We start from the raw sequence: 27,703 nt of genomic DNA, 5'->3' as shown, positions 1-27,703 counted from the left end.
ATATCCTTGTACATCTTCCCTGTTCCAGGGTGTATTGAGTATCTGGTTTTATGAGCTTCTCTAAGTACCATTTCTCTCATATCTCCAAATTTTGGTACCCAAATTCTTTCTGCCCTATACCGGGTTCCGTCTTCTCGAATATCAAGATGCTTCTCCGATCCTTTGGGTATTTCATCCTTTAAATTTCCCTCTTTTAAAACTCCTTGTTACGCCTCCTTTATTTGAGTAGTAAGGTTAGTGTGAATCATTATATTCATAGATTTTACTCGAATGGGTTCTCTATCCTTTCTGCTCAAGGCGTCGGCTACCACATTTGCCTTCCCCGGGTGATAACGAATCTCAAAGTCGTAATCATTCAACAATTCAATCCATCTGCGCTGCCTCATGTTCAGTTGTTTCTAATTAAATATGTATTGAAGACTTTTGTGGTCGGTATATATAATACTTTTGTCCCCATATAAGTAGTGCCTCCAAGTCTTTAATGCAAAAACAACCGCGCCTAATTCCAAATCATGCGTCGTATAATTCTGCTCGTGAATCTTCAATTGTCTAGACGCATAAGCAATTACTTTCGTTCGTTGCATTAATACACAACCGAGACCTTGCTTTGAGGTGTCACAATATATCACAAAATCATCATTCCCTTCAGGTAATGACAATATAGGTGCCGTAGTTAACTTTTTCTTTAACAATTGAAACGCTTTCTCTTGTTCATCTTTCCATTCAAATTTCTTCCCTTTATGCGTTAATGCAGTTAAGGGTTTTGCTATTCTGGAAAAGTCTTGGATGAACCTTCTGTAGTAACCAGCTAGTCCTAAAAACTGGCGTATGTGTTTCGGAGTTTTCGGAGTTTCCCACTTTCCAACGGTGTCAATCTTTGCTGGATCCACCTGAATACCTTCTTTGTTCACTATGTGACCGAGGAATTGAACTTCTTCCAACCAAAATGCACACTTTGAAAACTTAGCGTACAGTTTTTATTTTCTCAGCAACTCTAGCACTTTTCTCAAATGTTCTTCGTGCTCTTGATCATTCTTCGAGTAAATAAGTATGTCATCGATAAAAAACAATGACAAAATATGGCCCACACACTCGGTTCATGAGGTCCATGAACACCGCTAGTGCGTTAGTCAATCCAAACGGCATAACCATAAACTCGTAATGACCGTAACGCGTCCTAAAAGCAGTCTTTGGAATATCATCCTCCTTCACCCGCATTTGATGATATCCAGAACGTAAATCTATCTTCGAATAAACAGACTAGCCTTGTAGTTGATCAAATAAGTCGTCGATTCTCGGTAGTGGGTAGTGGTTCTTGATGGTAAGTTTGTTCAACTCTCGGTAGTCGATACACAACCTGAATGTACCATCTTTCTTCTTGACAAACAAAACAGGAGCTCCCCATGGTGATGTGCTTGGTCGAATGAAACCACGCTCTAAAAGTTCCTGTAACTGACTTTGTAATTCTTTCATTTCGCTGGGTGCGAGTCTGTATGGAGCACGAGCTATTGGTGCAGCTCCTGGTACAAGATCTATTTGAAATTCAACGGATCGATGTGGGGGTAATCCCGATAATTCTTTCGGAAATACATCGGGAAATTCTTTTGCGACGGGAACATCACTGATGTTCTTTTATTCAGGTTTAACTTCCTCGATGTGTGCTAGAATGATGTAACAACCTTTTCTTATTAGTTTTTGCGCCTTCAAACTACTAATAAGATTTAATTTCGCGTTGTTCTTTTCTCCGTACACCATTAAAGGTTTTCCTTTTTCACGCATAATGCGAATCGCATTTTTGTAACAAACGACCTCTGCTCTCACCTTTTTCAACCAGTCCATGCCAATTATTACATCAAAACTTCCTAACTCGACTGGTATTAAATCAATTTTAAACGTTTCATCCCCAGTTTAATTTCTCTCTCCCGACATATATTATCTGCTGAAATTAATTTACCGTTTGCTAATTCGAGTAAAAATTTACTATCCAAAGGTGTCAATGGGCAACTTAATTTAGCACAAAATTCTCTACTCATATAGCTTCTATCCGCACCTGAATCAAATAAAACATAAGCAGATTTATCATCAATAAGAAACGTACCCGTAACAAGCTCCGGGTCTTCCTGTGCTTCTGCCGCATTAATATTGAAAACTCTTCCACAGCTCTACCCATTAGTATTCCCCTGATTTGGGCAATTTCTAATAATGTGGCCCGGTTTTCCACATTTATAACAAACAGCGTTGGTATTACTTGCTCCGACACTATTCGTTTCGGCATTACTTGTTCTGACATTATTTGTTCCTTTAGTTCTGTTAAACTTTGGTCCGTAGACCTCTCACTTTATCGCGCTATGACCATTTCTTTTACACATGTTGCAAAATGTCGTGCAAAACCCCTGATGATTTTCTTCACACCTATGACATGGCTGTTTTTGGTTTTTGTTGCCGTTGTTGTTATTGAGGTTGTTGTTGGGATTGTTATTGTTGTTGAAACGGTTGTTGTAGTTGTTGTTGTTGTTGTTGAGATGTTTGTTGTAGTTATTGTTAGGATTGCGGTTATTGTTGCGATTGTTGTTGCGGTTGTTGTTGCGGTTGTTGGGATAGTTGTTGCGATTGTGGTTGTAATTGTTGTTGTTGTTGTACTGGTGACTCTTGTCACCGATTTTCTCCCACTTCCTCTTGAGTTGTTTCGTGTTGGCTTCTTCGGTCGCCTGCTCTTTAATTCTTCCCTCAATCTGATTTATGAGTTTATGAGCCATTCGAGTTGCCTTCTGTATAGAAGCGGGCTCGTGTGAACTCACATCTTCTTGAATCCTTACTGGTAACCCTTTTACAAACGCGTTGATCTTCTCTTCTTCATATTCGAATGCTCCCGGATACAATAGGCACAACTCTGTAAATCGTCGTTCATATGTGGTAACGTCGAACCCTTGTGTTCGTAACTCTCTAAGTTCTGCCTTGAGTTTATTGACTTCGTTTCTAGAACAGTATTGCTCGTTCATCAATTGCTTGAATGCCGACCACGGTAGTGTGTAAGCAGCATTTTGTCCTACCTATTCAAGATACGTGTTCCACCACGTTAACGCAGTACCTGTGAAGGTATACGTAGCGTACTTAACTTTGTCCTCTTTAGTACACTTACTTATGGCAAACACTGATTCGACTTTCTCGGTCCACCGTTTCAATCCAATTGGTCCTTCGGTTCCATCAAATTCCAAAGGTTTGCAGGCAGTGAATTCTTTGTAGGAGCATCCTACACGATTTCTTACGCCGTTAGCTGCATTGCTAGATTCAGAGTTATTGTTGGTATGTAGCACAGCCTGTACTGCGGCTATGTTTGCAGCAAGAAAGGTCTCATATTCATGGTGTGTCGAGTAGTCGGTGCCATTTCCTTCAAAATAGCCAACTGAATCGAGTTAATCATATAGAATATTAAGAGTAGTCTATAGTATTTCGTAGCATAATATGAACTCATTTATAAAAGCTTTTTCTTCATATTAGCGTTTTATAAGTTTAAATTCGGGCACTACCTACCCGTTAAGTTCATACTTAGTAGCTAATATACAATTCAACTACTACAATTCCATATGAAAAACTGATTATAATAATATATCACATACAAATATTCTTCAAACTTACAACTTCGCTATATTACATATAACATGAAATATAGTACACTATGATACATGATAGTTTTGAAGATAAATATAGTACACTATGATACATAATGGTCATAATCTAGTTAATACGCTACGGGTTAATTCATAAGTCCAGAAATAAGTCATGCATTCTGGTTTTACTAAGACGACTTCCCATCCTTGTCTTGTGGAAAATAACCATTATGACCATTGGCTAGGCAGCATGTTGTAATGTCGTCAAAAGGATGAGGGTTTCATAATGCCCAACAGCCCCGTAATAATCTAAAAACCTTATTTCTCACCCCAACTACTGAATCCGTCACTTGTGGGAAGGTTTTATTTAAAAGTTGCAATCCGATGTTCTTTTTCTCACTTTGGTAAGAAGCGAACATCACTAACCCGTAAGCATAACATGCTTCTTTATGTTTCGTGTTAGAAGCACTTTCTAATTCACGAAATCCTAAGTTGGAATATGTTGAGTCAAAATAGGTTCTTAACCCGTAGCGTAAAATTGCATTTGGGTTCCCCGCATTTAATGCTTTAAATAAAACACGGCGTAACTTACGGTTTCACCAATGTGATATACCCCACCTATCAAAGGAAAGCCTTTTATAAACTAAGGCATTTCTGGAAAGTCTTTCAAATGTTTGACAAGTTAATTTCGCCATAACTAAATGTGCTGATGAATTCTGACCGACTCTAGACAAGATTTCCTCAATCATATCCTCTGGTAGGTCTTCTAAAATATTCGGTTGTCTACCCTTAACGTCCATTTTGTTTTTGTACTGTAAAATAGATAAGGATTAGATTCATAAAAGATAATTAACAAACAATACAAGCAATTTTTACATAGAACATAAAAGTACAAGCACACTACAATACATATAATATACAACATGATTACAACCCTCTAATCTGAATCACTGGTTACTTCTTCTTCGGACTTGGTTCGTTTTCCTAATTTTCTAGGAATATATGGTGTTCCTCTAATACGAGCCGTCGTTTTCCATAATGGTTTAGAAAAACCTGGTGGTTTAGAGGTTCCCGGGTCATTGTTACATTTTAGAAAATACGGATGTTGTCGATACATATAAAGTTCATCGGGGTTGGAATCGGGTTTCTCTATTTTTATACCTTTTCCCTTATTATTTTCTTTCGCTTTATTAAATTGGGTCGAGGTAATTTCTATAACATCATCGGAATCCTCATCGGGATCCGATTCATCAGAAAATTGGTAATCTTCCCAATATTTTGCTTCCTCGGTGGAAACACCATTGACCATTTTTAATTTAGGTGCGTTGGTTGAGGATTTTTTTTTATTTAATCGATTTACTGTAGGTATCAATATTTCTTCCTCCGGAACCTCTTCTTCTTCTGGTTCCTCCTCTTCTGGTTCCTCTTCTTCCGGTTCCTCCTCTTCCGGTTCCTCCTCTTCCGGTTCCTCCTCTTCCGGTTCCTCTTCTTCCGGTTCCTCTTCGAGAATTTTTGAATCTTCCCAAAATATATTCGACTCTTCGTTATTATTAGGTGAATCAATGGGATTTGTACTAGAGGTAGACATCTATCACACAATATCAAACACGTTAAGAGATTAATATATCACATAATATTTACATGTTAATAATATATAGTTTCCAACAAAAAAAATGTTAACCAATCGTTTTTGAAGAAAAACACGGCCGAAGTCCAGACTCACTAATGCATCCTAACAAACTCGGTAAGACACACTAATGCAATTTTCTGGTTCTCTAAGACCAACGCTCGGATACCAACTGAAATCTTCAGTTGGGGACACCACACGTCCCACCCAGTGCCTTCCCAGCTTACCGCCTGGTGACCACTGAGTGTACCTCAGATACTGATTTTAGGGCCTGCCTCTCGGCTACTGCCAACCCTCGTAAGGGATCGCAAGGAGTAAGAGCCAATGCTTCATCACAGGTAACACTGTGAGAACCTCCTTTAAGACTAACCCGCCACACATGGACGGCATTATACCAGCTCTGATGCCAACTGAAATGTCCCGTTCATATCGATTATAAATGTTCCATATTAATTGATTTCGTCGCGAGGTTTTGACCTCTATATGAGACGTTTTTCAAAGACTGCATTCATTTTTAAAACAACCATAACCTTTATTTTATCGATAAAGGTTTAAAAAGCATTACGTAGATTATCAAATAATGATAATCTAAAATATACCGTTTACACACGACCATTGCATAATGGTTTACAATAAGAATATATTACATCAAAAATAAGTTTCTTGAATGCAGTTTTTACATAATATCATACAAGCATGGACTCCAAATCTTGTCCTTATTTTAGTATTCAACAGCGGAAGCTCTTAATAATCACCTGAGAATAAACTTGCTTAAAACGTCAACAAAAATGTTGGTGAGTTATAAGTTTAACCTATATATTATCAAATCATAATAATAGACCACAAGATCTCATATTTCAATATACATCCCATACATAGAGATAAAATTCATTCATATGGTGAACACCTGGTAACCGACATTAACAAGATGCATATAAGAATATCCCATATCATTTCGGGAAATCCTTCGGACATGATATAAACGAATTCGAAGTACTAAAGCATCCGGTACTTTGGATGGGATTCGTTAGGCCCAATAGATCTATCTTTAGGATTCGCGTCAATTAGTAGATCGGTTTACTAATTCTTAGGTTACCAAGAAAAAGGGGCATATTCGGCTTCGATCATTCACCCATATAATGTAGTTTCAATTACATGTGTCTATTTCGTAAAACATTTATAAAACTGCATGTATTCTCATATCAAAATATTAGATTTTAAAAGTGGGACTATAACTCACTTACACATTTTTTTACTTCGTCGGGAAGTAAGACTTGGCCACTGGTCGATTCACGAACCTATAACAAATATGTACATATATATCAAAGTATGTTCAAAATATATTTATAACATTTTTAATACGTTTTACTGTTTTAAATTTATTAAGTCAGCTGTCCTCGTTAGTAACCTACAATTAGTTGTCCACAGTTAGATGTACAGAAATAAATCGATATATATTATCTTGAATCAATCCACGACCCAGTGTATACACGTCTCAGGCTAGATCACAACTCAAAGTATATATATTTTTGGAATCAACCTCAACCATGTATAGCTAACTCTAACATTACTGCATATAGAGTGTGTATGGTTGTTCCAAATAATATATATAGATGGGTCGATATGATATGTCAAAACATTTGCATATGTGTCTACGGTATCTCAAGATTACATAATATTAGAATACATGTATAATACAATATAAGTTATCTAGGATATGATTTGTATAGAATTGTTACAATATTTCCCGTAGCTACAACAATAAAAAAATATCCAATCTTGTTTTACCCATAACTTCTTCATTTTAAATTCGTTTTGAGTGAATCAAATTGCTATGATTTCATATTTAACTCTATTTTATGAATCTAAACAGAAAAAGTATAGTTTTATAGTCTGAAATATAAGTTACAAGTTGATTTTGTAAGAGGTAGTCATTTCAGTCGAAAGAACGACGTTTAGATAACCATTTTGGAAAACATACTTCCACTTTGAGTTTACCCATGATTTTTGGATATAGTTTCATGTTCATAAGAAAAATCATTTTCTCAGAAGAACAACTTTTAAATCAAAGTTTATCATAGTTTTTAATTAACTAACCCAAAACAGCCCGCGGTGTTACTGCGACGGCGTATATCCGGTTTTACGGTGTTTTTGTGTTTTTCGGTTTTAAATCATTAGTTTACATATCATATAGATATAGAAAATGTGTTTAGTTAATTTTAAAAGTCAAGTTAGAAGGATTAACTTTTGTTTGCGAACAAGTTTAGAATTAACTAAACTATGTTCTAGTGAATACATGTTCAAATCTTTGAATAAGATAGTTTTATATGTATGAATCGAATGATGTTATGAACATCATTACTACCTCAAGTTTAGTAGGTAAACCTACTGGAAGTGACCATAAATGATCTAGCTTCAAAGGATCTTGGATGGCTTGAAAGTTCTTGAAGTAGAATCATGACACGAAAACAAGTTCAAGTAAGATTATCACTCGAATTAAGATAGTTATAGTTATAGGAACTGAATCAAAGTTTGTATATGAGTATTACCTTTATTTAGAATGATATATTACTGTAAACAACAAGGATTTCTTAAGGTTGGATGATCACTTTACAAGATTGGAAGTGAGCTAGTAAACTTGGAAGTATTCTTGATTTTATGAAACTAGAACTTGTAGAATTTATGAAGAACACTTAGAACTTGAAGATGGAACTTGAGAGAGATCAATTAGATGAAGAAAATTGAAGAATGAAAGTGTTTGTAGGTGTTTTTGGTCGTTGGTATATGGATTAGATATAAAGGATATGTAATTTTGTTTTCATGTAAATAAGTCATGAATGATTACTAATATTTTTGTAATTTTATGAGATTTTTCATGGTAGTTGCCAAATGATGGTTCCCACATGTATTAGGTGACTCACATGGGTTGCTAAGAGCAGATCATTGGAGTGTATATACCAATAGTACATACATTTAGAAGCTGTGTATTGTACGAGTACGAATACAGGTGCATACGAGTAGAATTGTTGATGAAACTGAACGAGGATGTAATTGTAAGCATTTTTGTTAAGTAGAAGTATTTTGATAAGTGTCTTGAAGTCATTCAAAAGTGTATGAATACATATTAAAACACTACATATATATACATTTTAACTGAGTCGTTAAGTCATCGTTAGTCGTTACATGTAAATGTTGTTTTGAAACCTTTAGGTTAACGATCTTGGTAAATGTTGTTAACCCATTGTTTATTATATCTAAAGAGACATTAAATTATTACATTATCATGATATTATGATATATTAATATATCTTAGTATGATATATATACAGTTAAATGTTGTTACAACGATAATCGTTACATATATGTCTCGTTTCGAAATCATTAAGTTAGTAGTCTTGTTTTTACATATGTAGTTCATTGTTAATATACATAATGACATGTTTACTTATCATTTATCATGATTAAACATAGTGTAACAATATCTTAATATGATTCATATGTAATTAGTAAGACGTTGTTATAACGATAATCGTTATATAAATCGTTTCAAGTTTCTTAATTCAATAAACACAATTTTATGTATATAACTCATTGTTAAAATACCTAATGAGATACTTACTTATCATAATATCATGTTAACTATATATATAATCATATATATGTCATCATATAGTTTTTACAAGTTTTAACATTCGTGAATCACCGGTCAACTTGGGTGGTCAATTGTCTATATGAAACCTATTTCAATTAATCACGTCTTAACAAGTTTCATTGCATAACATGTTGGAAACACTTAATCATGTAAATATCCATTTTATTTAATATATATAAACATGGAAAAGTTCGGGTCACTATATTAAGGCTGGATTAGGAGGCAAAATGATCGAAATGCCCTCGAAAAACATTGTAAAAAGACAATCAAATCCAATCGAAACAGTAATTATACAACACTCAGTAGCGACTTTGTAAAATAGTATATTTAGATAATATCAGTTATGTAATTCAAGTAAATACTCACTCCGTTTAAATACAACTACCTAACTTACTACTTTCTTTCTCCTAAGAAAATTATCTCTAACTCAAAATAACAATAAAAGTCCCATAAAATTTTAATTATATCCTCTCTGGTATTAGATGATACAATTAATAATATCTCGATGCAGGCCATATACCCAAAAAATACTATTGTAGGTCATAAACCTTAAAAAAATGTGTTAATGTAAATCAACTTAACTTGTTGACCTGATAAATATGGTTGTTCGTTTGACTTTTTTCGAAACTTTGACTTCAAAATTCGTTTTCATTTTTTCGATTTAAGAGCTGAAAATTTACAGATAGTTTCACGAAGAGATTTCGATCACATCTGTATTTTTACATTTCACTATAACCTCTCAGATTGATCTGATGCTCAAATCGGGCATGGTTGTTGGTGAAGGATGAACTCGAGATCAAACTCTATGAATTTGTTGTTGATTATCAGTTTCGATGATGTGCGAAACTTCGTTTGATGTTATGATTCACTAATATGAAGTCAATTTGTTAAGAGAATCATCGTTGATCGATTTTGTAGATTGAGCTTCAAAAAAGTATACTTTTTTTGTTCCAATCTAAGATATATACCTAAAAAATACTAATGTAGGTCACATACTTTCAAAAAGTGTATCGACAAAAACAAAAGGTGACCTGTTTAGCCGTAACAGGTTACCTTTTGTTTACATCGATACACTTTTTGAAAGCATGTGACCTACATTAGTATTTTTTGATATATGACCTACAACGGGACAAAAAAAGTATATGACCCTTGAGTAGTCTTAACCTTAATTTAAACAATAAACTACATATTTTTTTTGAGAGGGAAGAAGTAACTTAATTCATTAGGAGCTGATTTTGCCACACTATATTTCAATCTATCCAAACTAATTTAAGTAGAGTTCCTATATTACCCTTCAACTAAATTAAATTCAATTAATTAAAATAAAACGTTGTATATTTATATCCGACAGTGACTATTCCTTCAACTCAAATCAATTAATTTATTAAATTAATTCAATTTAAGTAACTTCCTATGGTGGCTATTCCTTTCCAAATTCTCTATCAAAGATTCAGTCATAACTGAATGTTTTTAGATCTTAATTTATAAGCCAAACAAATTATCAAGATATATCAGTAAAAATTGACAAATTTTAAAATTTATTTATGATTATAATTTCACTGATTCCAGTTTTTTATGTTAGAGCACACAGTCTCTGCCGTACACCCTCGTCGTCCCCAATAAATCAACGGTGGGATTGACGGTCGGTCGACACCGGTACGACGTCTATCTCACCGTTCATTGTGGAGGGTGTCTTTCTACAATTATCGTAAATAAATATAAGTAAAGTAAAAAGGCAACTGTTTTATGATATGACTTCGTTAAAATCGTGGATTGGTTATCACTAAACATTTGTAAGTACTGTATTTTCACTTGTTTTCGGTGGTGGTGAACTTAACAATTATTGTAATATTGTATTGTGAATATTTTTAAAAAGGAAAGTATAACAAAAGAAAATGAAAGAAAATTAATAAAAGAAAAGGATATTATACTTATAATACTAAAAGAGCCTATGATTTCCAGTCGTTTAATTACCCCTACCTCACTCTTTTATACCCAAATTAATCACCTACACACCCTTCTTCTAAATTACTGATGCTCGATTCACAAACATATATTTATCTTCAAATTTTATACTTAAACGTGGACTCAACTGTGTGACAAACATGCGAGAAACAATGACTCAGTAGTTGCAATTAGTAAGTTTTCTGTTTAAGTCGTCCCAAGAGAGCGGTGAATTCTAGCTGAATCATTAAAAAACTCATAATCATCCTAAGGTTTGTTTGATTGGGGGGGTTTGAATTTCAGATATTAAGGAAACTATTGCAATTTAAAACTAGAAACTAAGATTGATTAAGTTAATATCAATATTAAAGACATGTACACTTGTTTAATCCACTTGAAGCATTAGGATTGTTCTATTGTTCACTTAAAAGCTAATTGTGTTCAAACTTTGGACTAGTATCCCTACTAGATGTTCTTATGATCAATCAACACTCACAAATTCCCATAAGCTTGCATTAATTGAATCTAGTTGAATCATGCAATTGTCATGAGTACTTAGCTTAGGTTAAAGTCTCCTAAAACCCTTTGGTGATTAAAATCCCTTAAGAAAACCAACTTCACTATGTTTACTAAGGACCAATTGAAAACCAATCTAAACTAAGACCCCAATCCCTTGAAAGCCCCAATTTGATTGTCTAGATCACCTAAGTGTTGAAGTACAAGTTGCTTCACTAATCAAATCCATTTGAATGTTACACAACTCATATAATCAAAGTCAAGTCCAAAACAAGCATAGTGAATGATCTATTGACTAATTCTAATAACAAACCACAATCATCAACTCAAACATTCATCCAAACACAATCAGTAATATAGATATGAATAATCCTTAGCTATCAAGCTTCATAAACAAGTGCACATAATAAAATCTAGCCAATCATGGCTAGAACAAAATCAATACAAGCTATAACAGTAAATATGAATATCATTAAGCAATAAACAAGAGTAGATTGTAACAAAATTAAGAAATTACAAAAGCGACTAGATGAAGAAGATGAAGATAATGACGAACAAGCCATAGATCTTGATTTAATCTTCAAATCCTTGATGTAGAATGGAATAGATGATGAAAACTTGATGGAAAACTCAATAAAATAACTATGAAACCTTAATTTTGATCAGCCACTACGAACTACTATTCTATTGTATGTGTTTTCTCTTTGAAAACCTTCATCTCTTTCTATTTATACTCTTTCAAAAACTGCTCAGAAAACGCAGTGGAACGTCGTTCCTCTTTTAGGAACGTCGTTCCTGACCTCTTAAAATTGGAACGGTGTTGTTAATTAAGAACGCCGTTCCTGAATCGTGCTCCAAATGCTATCTTTTTCTGTTTCCATTTCCTATGTAAATTTCCCAGGTAGAACGTCGTTCTTAGATTTGGAACGTCGTTCTTGATGATGGAACGGCGTTCCTTGATGTTGGAACGTCGTTCTTACTTGCCAGGTTGAGCACTTTGTAGTATTCTTGATACATTTGCACACTTTGGTCAATTTTACTCCAAATTTGTACTTAGAACTGCAATAGTACTTAGAACGCGATACAATCCAAGATCATAGCTTTTCGAGCACTTTGGAAACAAAAACTGAGTAAAACGAGGTAGATATTGCGTGAGAAATATAGCGTGGATGAGTAATATCAAACCCCCTACATTTGAACCTTGCTTGTCCTCAAGCAAACATAACAAGAAACAAGTCTTGGAGATAAAGAGCAATAAGATGATCAAAGCCAAAGTGCAAAAAGTTTGGGCAATAATTGATAACTTCATGAATACGCACTTCGATAGCTAGAGTGATCTCCAAATACTTGCATTTGCTTAGGACCAAGCATAACCTCTTCTCCTCTTCTTCTTCCAAACACTAGCAAAAAATTAAACATCAAGCATTCAAACCTCTATAATTCATCATATGGACAATGGTGAGGGTGTCAATTCATGATCAAATCTTCAATTGAACCTCAAAATTACACACCACTCTTCATCCTCAAATCAAACAAATTCAAGCCTAGGCTAAACATCAACACATCTTCATTCATCTTGAAACAAGCTATCAAATAATATGCTCCCTAGAAAGGCTCAAATATCTACAAGATTTGCAATTAAGAGTAAGCATATCAAGATTCGAGCTTTTTAGTGCAAACCTTTCTAGGAGCATTCTATAAATCACCGTAGGCAAAGACTTCATATTTTCACCCCAAATTCATCACCACCTAATCAAGGAATGCCCGCACGCTTCATTTTGGTACAATGGAGCGCCAAGTCACATGAGTTATCCAAGAAAAAATTTTTAGCCTTAAGGAAGACAAGGCTTTAAGAAAACCTTTTTGGTTTTTGAAAAGAAAAAACGAGTCAAGTTGTGAAACTAGACAAGTTTTTCAAAAATTTTATGGTTTAAAAGCTTTGTGCATTCCAAAGCCATCCCGGTTTTGGGACAACCGCACAGATAGCCAATGTCCCGGTATATCACCGAAGTGAACTATCTTCTTGTATTGAAGGCGATGAGACACTAACTATCTTGGGATCATAAGGTTGTGTGCATACAAGCCGCCCAGGAGGTGGGACGACTGCGTGGGTAGCTACTTTCTCGATATATCACCGAAGTGAACTACCCCCGGTGTCGAAAGCGATGAGAAAGTAACTACCTTGGGTGTGAGATTAAGGGTGGGTCTATTGAGTGATATTTGGTAGACTTTACTTCCAAGCTTAGGTCTTTTGTTACACAAATTAACTTGGAAGACTTTACTTCCAAGTTTGAAAGACTTGACTTCCAAAACAACAAATGGGAGGACTCGACTCTCTCGAAAGTGTCAAAGCTCAAGGCTTTTATTCACTAGGCTACTTCTCACATAACAAGATTTTACGCTTATGTTGAGAAAGAGTATGAAGTAGAAACTACCCTTCCATAATTGATAGAAAAAGGGTGCCATAGCTTTTGGCTATGGCGTGTGTTGTCTAGAAACACTAGCACGAAGCCAATGATCCTAAAAATGATAGTACACGGTGAAGCTCGAGGCTCCTCTTCCTACGGTATGATACGTCGGTTGAAACATCGTGAAATGGTGAGACAACCAATGTCAATATAAAATGGTGTGGATTAGGAAGTGTCCCACTATAACAACCCTCACTTTTTCCTTCTAAATTTACCAAGTTTCCCTTAGGGTTTCAATATCATATTCTGTGCCTCATCATTAGGGTTGTTATCAAGACATATTAAATGCTTATAAATAATGTTCGTAATTAAAAACCTGAAACCCTAAACCTAATAGTAATTAATAATCTAAACTCTAACCCTAAATGTTTATTAATATTATAAGCCCTAACCCTAATAATAAATTAATAAAATAAACCTTAACCCTAGTATTATTTAAAACCCTAAACAAACCCTATGTATTAATATAATTGTGATAATTGTGATATTTAAATACCATTTAACATTAAACCCTAAACCTAAAATATAAACTATATGTATTAATATAATTGTGATAATATTTATATATAAAAACTAATTAGAACCAAATCAACAACTAATAAAAGTTAGGGTCTGATATTTAAATAAAATGTAACCTTAATAATAATAATAATAATAATAATAATAATAATAATAATAATAATAATAATAATAATAATAATAAAAATATATACAAAATACATAATATATAGATAATGCCGTAAAAAAAAGAGTAATATGTATCAATTAAAATCGGCTGTAGAGGTTATAGGAAGTAAACTTGTTGTTTAAGCACTCTTTAATCCTAGTCTAATACAACTTAGTGCCTTGATCACCAAGTAGATTGAGTGCAATTAGGAAACAAATTGAAACTATAAAAGGCATCCTGATTTTCATGATATTCACCACAAAATAATCTGCAAAACAGTAAACTAATAACCTGCATTCTCTCCAATCCAATCGATTAATCTGCACTCATCCAGCCTACTTTCAGTTGATAAAAACCCTCTCAAAACCCCTCCTGTGTTGACTAAAACCCCCCCAACAAAAACCCTGCTGCAGTCGCCAACCATCATCACCAAAGCCTGCTCAATTCGTCACTTTCCTGCTGCATTCGATCTCCTATTTCCAGCTCTAGTTGTTGCGTGATTTTTTTGGGTTTTCCTGCTGCATTCGCCTTCAAAAAACAGCCCAAGAATCCCCATTGTTGCTGCATTTTTTTCTTTCTGGTTTGCTGCTGGTTCTGTCGTGATCAAACGGGTCAAGAAAACCTTTGGTTTGGGTCGTGGATTGCTGCTGTTGCTACTGGTCTGTCTGTTTTTCGCATCACCTTCTTCACCAAATCCTTGATCTTTAAACCCTAAGGTAGACTAAAACCCTAGTTAATCTTATTCTTAATTTAATTACTTATAAGTACTATGTTTATGTATTGTTAATGAACATTGAAATAAGTATAATTATGGTGATTAAAATATATTAAAGGATTATGAATAGGATTAAGGTATTGATTATGTTTATGATTAAAAAGGTTAATTATAATGAGTAATGATAAAGATTATGATCAAGTATTATAATTAATTGTTAATAAGAAGATTATGAATTTATGTGTTAAAAGATGGTTATGAATAAGGATTTCAAGTTCATTAATAAGTTTGTAATTAAAAGAAATTAAGTTATGTATATGAAAAAGATTAAAAGTGTTATGATTGTGGTAATTAATAAGTATAAGGTTATGATTATAGATAAAGAATATGATTATTAGTAATAATAGTTCAAGATTAAGATTATGAATAAGATATTGAATTAGTTTATGATTATGATTAAGATTATTATGATTAGGGTTAGAAGATTTGACTAATGATAGTTGTATGGTTATGATATAGATTATGAAAAGAATTTTTGATGAATATTAAGATTAGGGTTGATGAATTAGGTTATGATTTCATGTGCATGAGTTAAGTTAATAAGTAATAATGAAGATGATACATGTGCATGCATGCATGCATACGTACCTATGTGCATGTATACATTGTAGGTATATGTGTGTGTGTGTATATGTAAATATATACATACGTGTATATGTATGTGTATATATGTATGTATATGTACGTGCGTATGTATGTATGAATGTGTATTGTGTAAGTTATATAGGTTAGTAAACATAATAATGAAAAGTAATAAGTGTATATATATATATATATATATATATATATATATCATCTTACACTTATGTATATGTAACACCTACACCTAATATATATATATATATATTACCTACACCTAATATATATATATATATATATATATATATATATGTATCATCTTACACTTATGTATATGTAACACCTACACCTAATATATATATATATATACATATATATATATACATATATATACATATACATATATATATATATATATATATATATATATATATATATATATATATATATATATATATATATATATATATATATATCATATAGTTATGAACACATACATGTATAATATTGAATAAAGAATATATATGTATGTATCACATAGGTGTATATTATATATGTAACATATAAAGATAAGTATACATAATAGTTAATTAAAGACTAATAATACTATTATTAGTATAACCTATACACTTATCTATATAGTAACACTTAAGTACACTAAGTATATTATCACTTATATAAATATAACTTTCTCGAAAACGGCCACTGTTAATGTAGTTTGCTATATTAATAAACAAACTTTATGTCTATAAGACATTAACTAATCGAACATAATATCTCTAGGCTGAGATCTTCGTGTTCAACACTCCGATCATATAACTTGCGAGGAATATCTATCTGCTATTAAGGTGAACTTCATAGCCCCTCTTTTTAATATTTCTTAACTGTTTTATAACTTTGGGGTGAGACACATGCTTGCTTTTAAACTATTTTACGATTAGACGCAAGTACTCAAACTTTAATTTGATTAGTTCAAACTGTGCTAACATGCTTTGATTCATGCTAAATCCCTGCCATGATATCGTTAATTGCTACGTATAAAGGCAAGCTTAGTTATTGTGAATAGCGCTATTGAGAGTGATGTCTCTATCCGGATGACCGTTGGTCAATGGATACATAATAATGATTCACGACATGAACGTGATGTGTTTAGGGTAACTTATGGTTAGTTTCGATATCGTATACACCAGCACTACTAACGAACTGATTAAACTTTATAATTAAATCTTGTGGTCTAAAAACTTGGTTATTATTGATAAACCTATGTTGTTCACTCAACCATTTTTGGTTGACACTTTAAGCATGTTTTGTCTCTGGTGAAGATTGCTAAAGATTATTTGCTATTTGGACTTTGCTGCTTTTGGAGTCCGCATTTATACATTCATATTATTGCATTAGAACACCTATTGTAATGACTTAATACTTTCTGCTGCTTTAATACATTGGTTATCAATTAAAACGTCTCATATAGAGTCGTTCTCGTTTATACATACTTGTGTTGTGATATTGTGAAGTCATATTTCCCCGGCCCTATTTGGGGGTATGACAGAGTGGCATCAGAGCCAGGTTGTTATAGAGAACCAAGATTGCATTTTATGTGTGCCTTATGTGTTAGTTAGGTGCCTTAGCAATTTATAGGACTATAACCTTTCCTGTATTAGTTCTAGTGCATTTTTCCCTTACATTCTATTCGTGCTTTTGCGTCATCCTTAGAACCTACCTAATTATCTCCCTTTCTTTTCATTTAGGATGTCTCGCTGTAACCCAATCGTCATTTCTGACTCCGAGGAATCCTACTCTGAAAGATCTGTCCGCACACCGGCTTATGTGTGACGACCCGGGAATTTCTGACTAAATTTAAACTTTATCTTTATATGTTTCCGACACGATAAGCAATGTCTGTAATTTTTAACCTCAAAAGTTTTGGAACTATAGTCACGTAATCAATTACTCTCTAACTAATTCCGATGATTCACGAACCATTGTTTGTAAATAAAATTGTACATATATATATGTAAATATAAATATGTGTAGTAATTTAAAATTATAAAATATAATTTAAACATTGGAATTAGATATGTTAAATAAGATACAAAATAATTAAGTAAAATTTAAAATGAATATATAGACATATGAGATTTATGTATATTATTAAATAATATATATATAGTTAAATGATAAAGATTCAGTAAAAGTTACTATATAATATATTATATGATTATTAAATATTACATAATTAACAATATATTATTAAACAAATTAAATAAGATTTTATTACTTTCATTATTATTATTAATACTAAGATTAATATTAATAATTAATATCAATATTAGTTATACTATTATAGATAATAGATATAGATAAGAAATCTAATGCAATTAAGTTGTTACCTTTACTAATATTAATATTACTTTCACTACTATTATTAGAATATGTAGTTAATATTAATAACAAAGTTATTATTAATATTTTGTATATTACATAAATATGAAATTGATACAACTGAATTGTTACATAACTACTATTAATATTAGTGTTATTAGTATTGTTGTTATCATTATTCATATCATAATTAGTAGTAAGATTATAATTTTAATTACTATAAATGGTTATGTATTATTATTATTATCTTTATTAAGATTATTAATATCATTAGTATTATAACTAATAATAAAATTTTAATTTTAGTATTTATGATTAATATTAGTATTATTATTGGATATTATTATTACCATTAATAATTAGTATTATTATTATTATAAATTATTATTGATATCATTTTTAGTATTATTTGATAATGATAATATTAACATTATTATTATTATTACTATTATTATTATTAATTTAATTATTAATAGGATTTTAATAAATTATAATTACTAATAATTAATATATTAATATACATTATATTATAGAACGTACTCATTTGGAATCAGGATCTGTTATCAGTAGCTCTCAATCTGTAGCATTATATTGTTTCTGTCCCCTATTGTGATTCAATCAATAGAAAACATCCAAACTCAGTAGATAACGTAATCTGCTTTTATATATTTTTTTCTTATTTAATTCCTGTTATATTTGTACTGGCTGTCGACTGATTCCATTATAAGATTGACTAATTCATTGTAATATTGGATCCATTCGAACTACCTTCCATTTCCAATATCAATTTCAACAACCCAATACTGTTAAATTAGTTAAATTAATAATATTTTTTTTAAACAGACTGCAAAACCCGTTCTTCAACTTTTGAGCCAAATCACGATTCTGTGTCGCATTTAAAAATCTATAAATGGAGGATTGTTAGAAATCCTTCATTTAATCTATATATAAAGTTTCAGTTCTTAATTCATAAAATCAAAGTCGAATTTCGAAGTCAAAGATATATTTTCAAAAGTCAAAATAATAGTTCTTCTCAAAATTCGTTTTTAATTCGATGTTTCAGATTCAATTAGGTACACAGATAGTTTCTAAAGGGGTTTTGCAACCTATTTCATGAAGTAAGTTTTTGTTAAAACGATCTCTAATTAAAAATCAAGATTTTTTTTTCTGTATGCGTCGAGACTGCAGTAGCAGTTTTTATTTATTTTTTTTTATTTTTTATTTTTTTTTCTCGTTTTCCTTTTAATGCTAACATCTGACATCTGATTTCTATTATTTACAAATGTTTTAAAATATCTTAATTGGGACAATTTAAAACTGTCTTGGCCGATTTATATGTTTGAAGAGAAGATGAAAGGGAAACAGAAGTTAATAGGTTAAATAATATTTAGAAGAGTTATAATCAGTAAAAATCGAATGGATTAGTTGGTTAAGGTTGTTTGTGTGTATCCGAGAGGTCTCGGGTTCGAGTCCGGGCAAGGGCAATTATATTCTTTTTGGAACCTATTCTTGTGAGGTAGTAGTCTTTTATTGTTATTGTTATTACTTCATTAATATTATAATTATTATTATTATTATTATTATTATTATTATTATTATTATTATTATTATTATTATTATTATTATTATTATTATTATTATTATTATTATTATTATTATTATTATTATTGTTATCATTATTATTGATTATGGTTATTATTAAGATAAGTGTTATTAGTTCCTAAGAATTAAAGTATAATTATTATTATTATTATCATTTATCTAATTAATAGTATTATCATTATTATTATTACTAATATTATCATTAAGTATTATTATTATTATTATTATTATTATTATTATCACTATATTATTATTATTATTATTATTACTAGTATTAGTATTAGTATTATTATTATTATTATTAATATTATTATGATTATTATTGTAATATTATGATTATCGTCATTAAGATGATTATGAACATATTAACAACATTCATGTTACAAAATTAATAATAAAAGTGATACGATAAAAATTATGAAAAATGGTCATAATTATTTGAATATAGGTACAATTATGAATACGATTACAAATTTAAGTTATAGAAACTGTAGTCATAAGTTTAGAAATTATAAGAAACTTAGGATAAATCTGATATGTATTATTAGCACTGATATTATTTTCATTTACTAGAAGTATCATTTTAATTAAAATTATCAAAATTAGCATTTTTATTAAGATTACCATATACATTAAAATAGATACTATTACTACTAATATTATTACTATTATTATTATCATTACTATTATCATTCTTGTCAGTACTGGTATTATTACAAATAGATATTTTATATAATAATACATTACAATAATATTAATATCACGTATCATTATATGGTTATTATTAAAATGATAATTACTAAATTATATATATAAAATGTATCAGTTAATACACAAATATATATTGTTATCATATATAAAACCTTACATATATATGTATAATATAAATAATGATAAATATTAACTATATAAAATATATAAATTAAATATATTAAAATGATCCAAATAACATGAAATATAACAAGTATATTATTAATAATAATATATATAAACTTGCTCGATTACGATTATATGTTTTAATAAATATACAATTGATATAGGTTCGTGAATCCGAGGCCAACCCTGCATTGTTCAATATAGTCATATGTATTTTTACTACAAAATACATTAGGTGAGTTTCATTAATCCCTTTTTAAATACTTTTGCAATATATATATTTGGGACTGAGAATACATGCGCTGTTTTTATAACTGTTTTACGAAATAGACACAAGTAATTGAAACTATATTATACGGTTGAATGATCGAAACTGAGTATGCCCCTTTTTATTAAGTCTGGTAATATAAGAATTAGGGAACAGACACCCTAATTGACGCGAACTCTAAAGATAGATCTATCGGGCCCAACAAGCCCCATCCAAAGTACCGGATGCTTTAGTACTTCGAAATTTATATCATGTCCGAAGGAGGATCCCGGAATGATGGGGATATTCTTATATGCATATTGTGAATGTCGGTTACCAGGTGTTCAATCCATATGAATGATATTTTTGTCTCTATGCATGGGACGTATGTTTATGAGAAATGGAAATATGAAATCTTGTGGTCTATTAAAATTATGAAATGATTATTTATGATAAACTAATGAACTCACCAACCTTTTGGTTGACAATTGAAAGCATGTTTATTCTCAGGTATGAAAGAAATCTTCCGCTGTGCATTTGCTCATTTTAGAAACATTACTTGGAGTCATTCATGGCATATTTCAAAAGACGTTGCATTCGAGTCGTCGAGTTCCTCAAGATTATTATTAAGTCAATTATAGTTGGATATATTCTGAAATTGTATGCATGCCGTCAATTTTCGTTGTAAAGAAAGAATGTCTTTTAAAATTGAATGCAATGTTTGTAAAATGTGTCATATAGAGGTCAAATACCTCGCGATGTAATCAACTGTTGTGAATCGTTTATAATCGATATGGATTTCGTCCGGATGGATTAGGACGGGTCTTCACAGTTGGTATCAGAGTAGAGGTCTTAGCTAACCATGTCTGCATTAGTGTGTCTAACTGATAAGTCGTTAGGATGCATTAGTAAGTCTGGACTTCGACCTTGTCTGCATGTCAAAAAGTTTTGCTTATCATTTTGTGTCGAAAATTATCTGCTTATCATTCTTAGTCTAGACACGTCTTGCTGCATTGACTGCATGAATAGTGTATAGACAAAATTCATATCTTAGCGTATCTGACAATTCATATCTTAGCGTATCTGTTACTGTAGACCTTGCCTGATATCTCTCGTAAATTTCTCCTTAATTTAAGGGATCCTGGTACTATATATATCTATACAAAATTATGCATTGAGAATACCATCCAACTATAAATTGCTGTCACTAAACTCTTCATACCAAAAATCTTTCCTGAGATCGCGTAAGATGGCCTCTACGAATCAACCAAGTTCCTCTGACTCCGAAGACAGCGTGACAGGAGCACACCAACCAATCAGCTACCGTGATTACTGGAGAAAATGGGGGTGGGTTCGCGACATACTCAGCCTATGTAGAAGGGAAGAAGGTACTCCATATCATGAATCGAATCTACCACCTAACCTTGGAGTACTTGACCCGCTCACCGGCGAACCCGTTCGCAACACCGTTTATACCCTATTTGCAAGAATTTTTCGTCTTGAATCTACCATTAACGGAACTAGAGAAGATATCCGACCACTACCTCACACTGATAATCAACCAGGGTCAGTAGAAGAAGTTAGAGAACTCCGAGCTCGAGTATTAACTTTAGAGAGCACGATATACAATTTGCAAGCACCAGCTGTATCACCAACACCGGTACCATCACCAGCCTCAGCACCAATGGGACCAGTATAACCAACAACCCAAGTTTCAACAATCCATGCCTCAACATCTCATTCTGTACCTCGAGTATAATCATCGTTCTATGAATCGTTCTACATCATTTATCTTCGTTCGACATGGCGATTAGGTAATCTCTAATGTTTTAGAGATTATATATTCTTATTCTAACGGTAAATCAAATGAGTTTAATATCATATTGACTCTTTAAATCCATAATTACGTCTGAAGAAAATATATATGTATATATGTTTTCATAAAGATTGTAATTAAAATTTTTATTGTACAAACTATTAATGGTGAAAATAGTTTAACGGGTAGGTAATACCCGAGGAATATTTAGATTTCGCATTAATAAGTTACACTGTACATTCTTCGAATCTGATTCAACAGTCATTTACTATCCTACTTGCAACCACAGCTATACGAATCCGTTCATCACAGAATAACCATTTTCATTCAATTTCATATTTGGATTTTGACCTATCAGAATCCGACAAGTGGCATAATGAAGAAAATATTGGACAAAATAAAATTTGTTAGAAACAAATAAATTAACTATGAGAAATTTTGTTAAGAATCCACGCTAACAAAATCCTGGCTAACTGATTACATTTTATTTATCGCAATTTATTTTATCGCAATTTACATTTTCGCGATTTTATTTATCGTCATTAAATTTCTGTTATTTACTTTACGCACTTTATTTATCGTTATTTAATTTTCTGTTATATATTTTACGCACTTTAAATATCGGGACACGTATACAAGGTTTTGACATATCATATCGACGCATCTATATATATTATTTGGAATCACCATAGACACTCTATATGCAGTAATGATCGAGTTCTCTATACAGGGTTGAGGTTGATTCTACAATAATATATATAGTTTGAGTTGTGATCGAGTCTGAGACGTATACGGATCACGACACGTATTAATTAATACGAATATTATATATTAAACTATATATGAATTATTGGACTGTCAACTGTGGACTATCGACTGTGGACTAATAACATTGGACAATTAAAATGAATTAAAATATTGATTATAACATATGAAACTAAACAATTCTTCAAGTTACCACTTGATTTCGTCTTAAACAACATTTGTATCTTCACGATTACATTCTGCGTTCAAACCTTTCATGATTCTTGAAAACACCTCAATCGAGAGGATGAACCAACCGCACTTCATTTACGGAAGAAAAGATTGATGCATATAGTAATGCACTTGAAAGACTCTCGGAAACTGAGTAAACGTTCAATACATAACTGTGCTAATTTCTTTAGTGTTATTATTACCCAAAATAACTTTGCAGTTCTTCTTCAAAATAGCTAAATTTTGTCACAGCTCCAGCAAGACAACTTCGACTTTTCGTACGAAACAACCTTATTATAACGTTGATATATACGCGTGCTCTTTTATTGTTACCAGGGAACCTTTCATATTCCACCATATTACCATCAGCGTTTAATCATCTAAAAACATAATTTTTCTGAAACCACCTCGGATTAATAACCGATGATTCAGATATCATAGCATTAAATGCAGAAGAAACAGAATAATGGTAGATGGTCTAAACGGCCAAAAGTTTGATGATAAAGAAAGGAGTGTTAGGAACGCTCGAAATTGGGTATTGAAAAACAGATTGAGCTACCCATGAAGGAGACCAAGGACAAATACAAGGACCAAACCCTATATTCAAAGGATTCAGGTAATTCTGGATCCGTTGAAATCTTTAGAGAATATCTTGCTCCGGAGTCATGTTAAAATCTTGCGGAAAATCTTTCTCCATCAACCATCGAACTTAGAAATTCCAAAATATCATCATCAATATCTTCGATATTTCTGAGGATATTTTCATAAATATTCTCGTCCGAAATTATATACCTCTTCGTGCTTCCTGTGTGTCATTATATTGGAAACATTCAATAGAAAAATTTAGTACCGAAAAACAGATTATGCGAAACTATGAAGAAAGCCGTGGAAAAATCACAAAGAATAAGTTTGACTTTAAAGAATCCAAATGATTCAATGTCTGCTAAAGTCTTTAGTGAATATCATGCTCTTTACTCAAAACCCTTGCGGACAATAGTTTCTATCATCCTCTGATCTTAGATATTCCGAGATATTATCGTATCTTTCATTATAAATATCCTTGATATTTCTGAATATGTTTTCATAACTATTCTTATCTGAAATCATTAATCTCTTCGTGCTATCAGTGTTACATCATATAGAAACTGTTAGTTTCTATATGATGTAAACTTTCGAATTTAAAATATGAATGTTTTTGAAGTAGTGTTGGGAACTGATGCATGAGTTAGTATAATATAATGACACTTGATCAACGTGATTATATTACAGTAAATCATGCTGAGTTTCTAAATGGAATGTGATGATTCACAGATTACAACGTCATCATGTGCTATGTTACATGACTCTTACGTTTTGTCTAATCTATAAACATATCAAGAACATATTTTTCTTGATAGTTCTATCTTTCCTGGATATTCTGGTAATTTGACGAATCAAGATCGTGCTATTACCATTTCTATCTTAGAACATTAACTATGTTCATTTCGAAATTCATATCTACGAATTCTGGACCATTATTCGCTTGACTTAAAGTCGAGAAGAGAAAACAAAAGTATGAAGCTCCAATACATAGGGAAAAATATAAAGCCCAACAACAACACCGAAATTACAAACCGTGTATGTCGATGTTTATCGCAACATAAAGACACGGGAGAATTAAAAACACTATAACCCCAAGGGCAAAGTAGAAGAAAGCAGATTCCTCTGGTGAAAGTTGGAAAAGGAGTATGATTGTTGCGATAGAAAGGATAATGACAAGGATCGAAACTGGATTAAGCACTTTCAGAATCTTTTGGATGTATGAAACAAGAAGGAAAGTATAGGAATGGTGAAAATAATGGAACGGGAGATTTTAATTTATAATGGAAATATCAGATAGAGTAATCGAAGCAGATCATCGTATTTAATTAGAGAGATCTTAATTTCCTTATTCGCCGAAGAATCAGATCTTATAGATTTCCAAGATTTTCTTTTAAATCTCTTGAATTCTGGAATTCAACCCAGGCAACGTCAAAAGTTAAAACGAAACTTCATTTATTCATTTCACTTTATTGTGATAGCTTCATTCGTGCTCTTCGAATAATCGAATTATTTTTTCTGTATTAATCAATAATGATAAAACTCTATTTATCAACTCATATGCGTCATGAAAACATTTTTATTGTTAACCATGACGACCATACTCAAATTTCGAGACGAAATTTCTTTAACGGGTAGGTACTGTGACGACCCGGGAATTTCTGACTAAATTTAAACTTTATCTTTATATGTTTCCGACACGATAAGTAAAGTCTGTAATTTTTAACCTCAAAAGTTTTGGAACTATAGTCACGTAATCAATTACTCTCTGACTAATTCCGATGATTCACGAACCATTGTTTGTAAATAAAATTGTACATATATATATGTAAATATAAATATGTGTAGTAATTTAAAATTATAAAATATAATTTAAACATTGGAATTAGATATGTTAAATAAGATACAAAATAATTAAGTAAAATTTAAAATGAATATATAGACATATGAGATTTATGTATATTATTAAATAATATATATATAGTTAAATGATAAAGATTCAGTAAAAGTTACTATATAATATATTATATGATTATTAAATATTACATAATTAACAATATATTATTAAACAAATTAAATAAGATTTTATTACTTTCATTATTATTATTAATACTAATATTAATATTAATAATTAATATCAGTATTAGTTATACTGTTATAGATAATAGATATAGATAAGAAATCTAATGCAATTAAGTTGTTACCTTTACTAATATTAATATTACTTTCACTACTATTATTAGAATATGTAGTTAATATTAATAACAAAGTTATTATTAATATTTTGTACATAAATATGAAATTGATACAACTGAATTGTTACATAACTACTATTAATATTAGTGTTATTAGTATTGTTGTTATCATTATTCATATCATAATTAGTAGTAAGATTATAATTTTAATTACTATAAATGGTTATGTATTATTATTATCTTTATTAAGATTATTAATATCATTAGTATTATAACTAATAATAAAATTTTAATTTTAGTATTTATGATTAATATTAGTATTATTATTGGATATTATTATTACCATTAATAATTAGTATTATTATTATTATAAATTATTGTTGATATCATTTTTAGTATTATTTGATAATGATAATATTAACATTATTATTATTATTACTATTATTATTATTAATTCAATTATTAATAGGATTTTAATTAATTATAATTACTAATAATTAATATATTAATATACATTATATTATAGAACGTACTCATTTGGAATCAGGATCTGTTATCAGTAGCTCTCAATCTGTAGCATTATATTGTTTCTGTCCCCTATTGTGATTCAATCAATAGAAAACATCCAAACTCAGTAGATAACGTAATCTGCTTTTATATATTTTTTTCTTATTTAATTCCTGTTATATTTGTACTGGCTGTCGACTGATTCCATTATAAGATTGACTAATTCATTGTAATATTGGATCCATTCGAACTACCTTCCATTTCCAATATCAATTTCAACAACCCAATACTGTTAAATTAGTTAAATTAATAATATTTTTTTAAACAGACTGCAAAACCCGTTCTTCAACTTTTGAGCCAAATCACGATTCTGTGTCGCATTTAAAAATCTATAAATGGAGGATTGTTAGAAATCCTTCATTTAATCTATATATAAAGTTTCAGTTCTTAATTCATAAAATCAAAGTCGAATTTTGAAGTCAAAGATATATTTTCAAAAGTCAAAATAATAGTTCTTCTCAAAATTCGTTTTTAATTCGATGTTTCAGATTCAATTAGGTACACAGATAGTTTCTAAAGGGGTTTTGCAACCTATTTCGTGAAGTAAGTTTTTGTTAAAACGATCTCTAATTAAAAATCAAGATTTTTTTTCTGTATGCGTCGAGACTGCAGTAGCAGTTTTTATTTT

Source organism: Rutidosis leptorrhynchoides, chromosome 10 (genome assembly GCF_046630445.1).
Source record: "Rutidosis leptorrhynchoides isolate AG116_Rl617_1_P2 chromosome 10, CSIRO_AGI_Rlap_v1, whole genome shotgun sequence".
NCBI lineage: Eukaryota > Viridiplantae > Streptophyta > Magnoliopsida > Asterales > Asteraceae > Rutidosis > Rutidosis leptorrhynchoides.
This window is presented reverse-complemented; position numbering follows the sequence as displayed.